The following is a 7,925-nucleotide window of genomic DNA, read 5'->3' as shown; positions in this document are numbered from 1 at the left end:
AGAATTTTGAGTAGTTCCATTTAGTCCCACGTAATCAAGATTTGGGGGATTTCCCTTTTACTTACCTATGACATCATACTTGGTGTCTTCTGTCTTACGACTTATAACTGTGCAGTGATACTACAAGGGAGCTTGACCATCTGTGTTTGCTAGAGGGAACAAAGCAAAATCCAATGATGTAGGTGGTCATCACTTGTGCTGGACAGTCACCAAGAACAATGCAGGCTACTTTTGAAGTAACATCCTCCTCTGATGCCTATGGGCAAAACAGGTAGGTTCAAGCTGTAAATAGCACTTGCTTGAGTGGAGGCTGGGCACTCTGTCAACATAGGCTTTCTCCCTACACCTGCAGGTCTGCCTCCCCAAGCTCCTATTCCTCCCTTTCCAGGACCCCCTTCTTCTCTGTTCTCACATTCCCAGTCAGGAATCTCTTTTCTTTTGCGGGGAATCTCTTTTCTTTTGTCCATGGTATTTCTTTCCAAATCATTTGTTTATAGCATGACTCCTTTGTGACAGCAGGGTTGGCTTCATGGGTTTGTGACCTGTGCAATCACTCAGGGCCCTGTATTCAGCAAGGCCCAGTGCTTAGTTTAATGCTGTGTTGTTGCCATTTTGACATTTTAATCAGTTTTGCAAAAAGGCTTAACATACTCATTTTTCACAGAGTCCTACAACAAATTACACAGCCTGTCCTATCTGAGAATGTTTGTGTTTAATACTCATAAGCCAGGAAGAAAATGAAGTATTCTCTTCTTTTTCTTCCTCAATTCCTCTCCCTTTCTGCTTTCTGTGGTCACATCCCATTTCTAAGGCCATAAGTGCGGAACAACGTAGCTGACAGAAATGGAGATAAGGGGAGAGCCATGGTGAAAAAAAATATAAACATTTGAGGAAACTTTTGGTATTTCAAATATAGTTTTGTGTCACATGGACATAGTGTGCTGTTGTATTAGTCCATTCTCACATTGCTATAAAGAACCACCCGAGACTGTGTAATTTATGAAGAAAAGAGGTTTAATTGACTCATAGTTCCATAGGCTGTACACAAAGCATGGTTAGGGAGGCCTCAGGAAACTTCCAATCATGGTGCTTCGAAGGGTGAAGAGGAAGCAAGCACCTTTTTCACATGGTAGAGTGGGAGAAAGGGAGAGTGAAGGGGGAAGTGCTACACACTTTCAAACAACAGTTCTTGTGATAACTCACTCATTATTATGAGAACAGCAAGGGGGAAATCCACTGCTGTGATCCAATCACCTCCCACCAGGTCCCACCCCCAACATTAGGGATTGCAATTCCATGTGATATTTGGGTGGGGACACGGAACCAAATCATATCAGCTGTTGTTGTTTCATAGTTGTATAAATTTGGAAGTTATTGGTGAAATACAACTTCTGTCCCTTCTCCTTGAAACAGCACTACCTCTGTCTGCCACCCACAGCTTCTTACATAACAGCTGTCTTCCCTTCTCTACATTTATTCATTCTAGATGAGTTGGGTTAGGATGCTCAGGTCAATGACTAGCCCCATTCCAGAACCCTTTTATTGACTAGCTCATCTAGGCATTTAATATTTTGTATGGTTCAAAAGTGTTTCTGATGAAACTGCTCAAGAAACTATATCTAGAATTAGCATCTTGGATCTTACAGGCTGGTGATCTCATTAATGTAACCTTAGTCAAGGCTCTTTAGATTTCAATCAACAGAATGAACCTTAGGCTTCAAAACGGAAATCATCATGAGGCAACAAGGTATTAATACATTCTTTGTTCTAGAACAAAATAATAGAGTACCAATATTCATGGAACTAACATTTTTAGGATGTCATAGTATTTGTCAGCTTACATATAAGGGCAGCTTACATTCAATAATGCTTACCATGAATTAGACACTAGGCTTAGTGCTTTACACACATTAATTTATTTTATCCCCCAAACAACGACAAACGAAGTACTATTTTTATTGTCCACATTTAGAAGAGGAAGAAATGAAGACACAGAGTGATTAAGTGACTTGTGTGAAGTAACATTGCTGATAGGTACTATAATGGACTTGGATCCAAGTGGTTTGGGTCCAGAATCGGTGCATTTAACCACCTCCAGTTGCCTCTAGTGTATCGTGAAAAAACAAGTACAGGAAATACAAGCAGGAATTACAAGGCTTGAATCCAGGAACTTGGAAGTTGTCAGGAACCGGGGCTGTATTCTCTTGGGCTTATTTCCTCGTAGTTGTGTAGTTTATTTCCTCTCACTGCTTTACTCACTTCTCTTTGTCTCTGCAGGTTAGCATTATCAGCTGCTTCTTGAACACAGGTGAAGATGGTCACCTCTCTGTGGCAGCCTCAGCTCTTACCTGCACATCAAGACTATTCTAGCAACAAATTGGGAGCTTGAGTCCCCATTTTCAATTCTCAAAGGATAAAGAGCCCAATTGGCCCAAATGGTCTCAGGTGTCTGTCTACTGTTTGTCTAATCAGCCACGGTGAGACAGGTAGGGGCTTTGTATAATATAAACAAGGCCATGGGGGCCCAACACTGTGGGTAGAATCATTTCCAGTTAAGGGGTGATGTGGGTGAGGCATATCAAAAATATCTCCCGCAGCTACCTCAATCCAGGTATTATGTAATGAGAAGATCATTGATGACACTAATCCTGAATAGGTACAATTTTGGGGAAGACATGTTGAAACCTGAACCCCCAATGTTACTGTTTTTGAAAATGGGGCCTTTAAGGAGGTAGTTAAGGTTAAATTAGGCTATAGTATGAAGTTCTAATTCAATATAACAGGTGTTGTTATAAGAAGAGAGAGAAGCCGGGCGCGGTGGCTCAAGCCTGTAATCCCAGCACTTTGGGAGGCCGAGACGGGCGGATCACGAGGTCAGGAGATCGAGACCATCCTGGCTAACATGGTGAAACCCCGTCTCTACTAAAAAATACAAAAAACTAGCCGGGCGAGGTGGCGGGCGCTTGTAGTCCCAGCTACTTGGGAGGCTGAGGCAGGAGAATGGCGTAAACCCGGGAGGCGGAGCTTGCAGTGAGCTGAGGTCCAGCCACTGCACTCCAGCCTGGGTGACAGAGCGAGACTCCGTCTCAAAAAAAAAAAAAAAAAAAAAAGAAGAGAGAGAAACCATGTATGTGCTCATACAGGGAAAAGCCTATTTGAGGATGCAGAGAAAAAATGGAAGCCAAAGACAGAGACCTTAGGAGAACCTGAACTTGCTGACACCTTGATCTTGGACTTGCAGCCTTCAGAACTGTGAGAAACAAATTTTTGTTGTTTAAGTCACCCATTCTGTGGTATTTAATCAAATCCCTAGTAAACGAATACATAATGTAACCTCCGTGTGCCCCTACTTATAATACATGGTTTGCAAAGCGTACTGCAAATGATACTTGTATTAGTTCATTTTCACCCTGCTATGAAGAACTATCTGTGACTGGGTAATTTATAAGGGAAAGTGGTTTAATTGACTCACAGTTCTGCATGGCTGGGGAAGCCTCAGGAAACTTACAATCATGGCAGAAGGGGTAGCAAACACATCCTTCTTCACATGACGGCAGGGGAGAGAAGTGGGCAAAAGCCTCTTATAAAACCATCAGCTCTCCTGAGAACTCACTCACTATTATGAGAACAGCATGGGGGAACTGCCCCATGATCTAATCATCCCTCACAAGATTCCTCCCCCGACATGTGGGGATTACAATTCAAGATGAGATTTGGGTGGGGACACACAGCCAGACCGTATCAATACTCTTTGTAGGTTTCTCCAAATCTAAGCTCAGATGATTCTGCTTGATTATGGTATTGTGTTTGTATAATGTGTGTTGGCCATATTGATTAAAAGTAATACATATCTTTGAGAGTTATGAGACAATTTCAGGTAAAATCTATTTTGTTGGCTTTAACTCATTTTGTCTATTTTGTTAAGACACAAAAAACGAAGATTCAGTGATGTGACTTAACTACTTTTTTTTTTTTTTGAGATGGAGTCTCGTTCTGTCACCAAGGCTGGAGTGCAGTGGCACGATCTCAGCTCATTGCAACCTCTGCCTCCCGGGTTCAAATGATTCTCCTGCGTCAGCCTCCTGAGTAGCTGGGATTACAGGTGCCCACCACCAAACCCGGTTAATTTTTGTATTTTTAGTAGCGACGAAGTTTCGCCATGCTGGCTAGGCTAGTCTCGAACTCCTGACCTCACGTGATCTGCTCACCTTGGCATCCCAAAGTGCTGGGATTACAGGCTTGAGTCAGCGCCCCCGCCCTGACTTCACTACATTTTTTTGGGATGCCATATCTGTTGACCAAGAGCACACCATAGCTGACAAACAGCTGCTATGAATTTGATAACATATTTAAGCATTTCTTGATCAAAATGAACTAAAACAAAACAAAACAAAACAAAAACTGATTTTTTAACCCTTTGGTGCCAGTTGTGTCCTGTGATGTTTATTTGGTTAATATCACTTTGAAAAATAAAGCCTCTATAAAAGAATCCAATTCTCTAAATATCGTTGAACCAGGGAGGAAAAGCTGTGGACTATCAGTTTTTATTAATGTAGCTCAGGATTACATTAGCTCTTTTGGTAGACATTTCTCCTGCGGTTGATCTGATTATCACTTCTTCAGAAAGTTTCTCTTTTATGTCTTTCCATAGAAACCTATGCAGTATTCTATTACACAGAGATTTGTAGTCATTTATTAGTCTTTTTCTCTCACAAGGCTCTGAGCAATTTGAAAGCAAGGTCTATGTTTATTTATTTTCACTGCACCTTCAGTGTATAAAACAATGTCTGGATCCTGGAAATATCCAGCATACATTTACTGAATTATATGAATGAATAGAATTGTTTTAAAAGTTAAAATGTTAACAAATAAACAGTTATTATTATGCCTCTGCATGCGTATGCGGCAATTTTATGGCTGTTCTGAATTATCTTAAACTCTGTCCGGTGGAGTGTATTCTTGAGGAACAATTTCAAATAAGCAGCTTGAAATTGCAAATGCATAGGAGGTCTTTAGAAGAATTATTTTATGTTCAAACCAATATGAGATAGTTTTATGTCTCAGTGTTGGATAGACAAAAATATTCGAATAATTCGACTCTATCAAATTTATGTGCTAATTATTTATGACTCTGCCTGTTGCGGGGGAGGGGTAAGGAGGGACGGAAGGAGAGAAAGGTGGAGAGAGAAAAAGAGACAGAGAGGGGGATATGAACGGAGAAGGGCAAGTGAGGAAAGGGTGAGAAGAAAGATGAAAATTTAAAAAAAGGTTAGGTCTCTTTGAAGGGCTAATAGAGGAGACCAACTGGTAAATGGAGTATAGAGCACAGAATTATTACATTAAGGAACGCTTGTTATTAAACATTATCTAGCTCTTCTTCACGTAGCCAGGAAAGCTTTCACACATCAGGTAATACTTGAGTTTAGCCTCAAAGAAGGAAGGGGAAGTGGTCTTTTTGGCGGAGAAGAAGGGCAATTTACATGACTAATTTGTTACTTCTTAGTTTTTCCAAAGTTCAGTTTTTTTATTGAAGTTTTCATTCTCTTCGTGACTGAAACCAACTCCCCTGAGTGGAAAACATTTCTTTTATGTTCTAGAGTGAGGGGATGACACCTAGACTGAAGTAGCAGCAGTAATGAGCTGACAGCCTCATATCTACTTTCGGTGTGCCGGGAATGAGCCATAGGATCTTAGGCAAGTCCCTTCTTCTTTCCAGGCCAAACAGGTTGGACTACATAATCTTCTCTGTTCCCGTCCGGTTCTAAGAATTTGTGAGTCTTTGGAACAATATACTGGACGCTGGTATTAAGGAGATTTTTACATTTCAGTGCTAGAAATTGTTCTTCCCTGTCCTCCCACCGCTCCCTTGCCCTTTTTCTACCACTTCCCCATCTTACCGTAGTCCTCGGGGACTCCTTTTGTTCCCCAGGGAGTAAAATTACAGTCAAGGTTAAGGAAGCATTTTTATTCACTTTCTATCTGGAGTTTGCCTCCTACAAAGGAGGCTCGTCCTTTAAAAAAAAAATACAGCAGGGCAAGAGGGCGCGGCCGAGGGATCAGGCTTCTTTTCCGGGAAAGTTACCCGAAGGCCAGCTGTATGTCATCCTGGGATTTGTAGTTCCTTTTCCGGATCCTCTCCCTTGGTAACTCCTTGATGGTGAGGCCGAGATGGACTACAACTCCCAGAGGGCCAAGCGGCGGCAGCGGGGTCTTGTACTCTCGCTGTGGCTGGGCGGCTAGTTCAAGTTGCCATAGCTGCGAGTCTGGGGAGAGCAGAGTCGGTTGAGTCGCTGCGTTTGGTCAGTTGCACCTTCTGGGTCACTGGTAGCCGCGGGAGCCGGGTGGGGCCTAGGCGATGATCCGGCATTAAGGAGCTGGGGTCATCCTCCGTCTCAGGTACCTGCGCCCACCTCCCCCTTGCCCTTTTTCGACCACTTCCCCGTCTTACTGTAGACGTTTTAGTCCCGCTTCCCCTCGTCCCAGGGGTGGGGACCTCGGAGCGGCGCGGGATCTGGGGTGGAGTCGTGGATGGGTGGAGTGTGTGAGGTGAGGGGAGACGGCGCGCCTGTCATCCCGAGGCCTCCCTCCCTCGGCAGGGGTGTCCGCGGTCAGGTCCTGGCCAGGTTATCCAGCGAATCTGGACTGCATTGTCCTTCCTTTGGGAGTAGCTTGCTCTACCGCTAGCATCTGTGAAGCTTTAAGGGACAGGAGATTGGACTCATTCGGTAGGTCCTTCAGAGAACCGTCTGACATTTGCTTGCCTGTCCTGCTATGGAACTTAATTTTTTTTTTTTTTTTTAAATACCTGTTTTGTAGTCACAAAAAGCTTGCTACTCTCGGGAACGCTGTATTAGTGAGCTCTTTTTCCCGTGCCATCATGGGAATTGCCCCAGCCTTAGCTGTTAGCTGTGCCTTAATTGAATTATTTCGTAAAAAAATACCTGACATTCAATCCCAGCTGCATCTTTTATTGGTTTGATGGAGCCAATCTGTTATGTAGGCGTCTGGTAAAACTCTGCCATTAATTGCAGCATTGATTTGAGTATTATGTAAAGTATCTAGCACAGTGCCTGGCACCCTGCAAGTGCTCAGCATTTGTTTTTTATTTTTATTAATTATGCAGATTAGTGTTGTCTAATACAAATACGGTGTGAGCCACACAGGTGAATTTAAATTTTTAGTACCAACATTAAAAAAGTAAAAAGAAACTGGTGAAATTAATTTTAATAGTTTATTTAGCACAATATAGAAAAATGTTTTCAATGGAGTAATATAAAACTTATTGGGAGTTTTACTTTTTTTTTTTTTTTTTGAGACGTGATCTGGCTCTGTTGCCCAGGCTAGACTGTAGTGGCGCGGTATGGGCCCACCGCAACCTCCATCTCCTGGGTTCAAGCGATTCTCCTATCTCAGCCTGCGGAGTAGCTGGCCACCATGCCTGTCTATACGTTAAAAAAAAATACTTTAAGTCTTCAAAATCTGGTGTGTATTTTCCGTGTATAGCATATGTCAGTTTGACCTGGCTGGAGCTAGAGCTCAGTTGCCATGTGTCTAGTGACTACTGTACTGGACAGCACAGAGATAAGGTTTAAACTTCGGCAGTTTCACATTGGCATACATAAATTTGGTTGTGCCTATGACTCATGGGTTATGGTGGCTGTTTTGTTAGAAGAATGAAGTGTGCAGTGTACGTATGTTCTCTCAGCATATCTTGTCTGCCATTGCATAACCTGAGTGTCTTTGAACTGTTTCTTGACAGTTTTATTTTGATTAGCTTTTTCAGAATACCTTTTTTTTTTCTTCCTTGAAATGGTTTATAGATGTATTCCCAGATCTACCTTTTATGTAGACAACTCCCAGTTCTCTGGATCACTTCCTGTGGATTCTTAGAGATTGCTTCGAAAGCAGTCACAAATAATTGAAAA

General features: G+C 42.4%; 1 protein-coding gene across 14 annotated transcripts in view; it reads left to right on the top strand.

Moving 5' to 3' along the window:
- The first annotated feature begins 6,202 nt into the window (after positions 1–6,202).
- Positions 6,203–7,925, top strand: part of CEP128 (centrosomal protein 128) — a 441,752-nt gene continuing 440,029 nt past the window's right edge. For 11 of the 14 annotated variants that reach the window (XM_073998542.1, XM_073998540.1, XM_073998541.1 and 8 more), the window contains exon 1: positions 6,203–6,396. The gene's annotated coding sequence lies outside the window, so the exon portion shown is untranslated. The remainder of the gene's footprint in view (positions 6,397–7,925) is intronic. The other 3 variants (XM_073998545.1, XM_073998538.1, XM_073998537.1) reach the window with 1 other exon arrangement.

The sequence above is a fragment of the Macaca fascicularis genome, chromosome 7, assembly GCF_037993035.2.
Source record: "Macaca fascicularis isolate 582-1 chromosome 7, T2T-MFA8v1.1".
Classification (NCBI taxonomy): Eukaryota; Metazoa; Chordata; class Mammalia; order Primates; family Cercopithecidae; genus Macaca; species Macaca fascicularis.
This window is presented reverse-complemented; position numbering and strand designations above follow the sequence as displayed.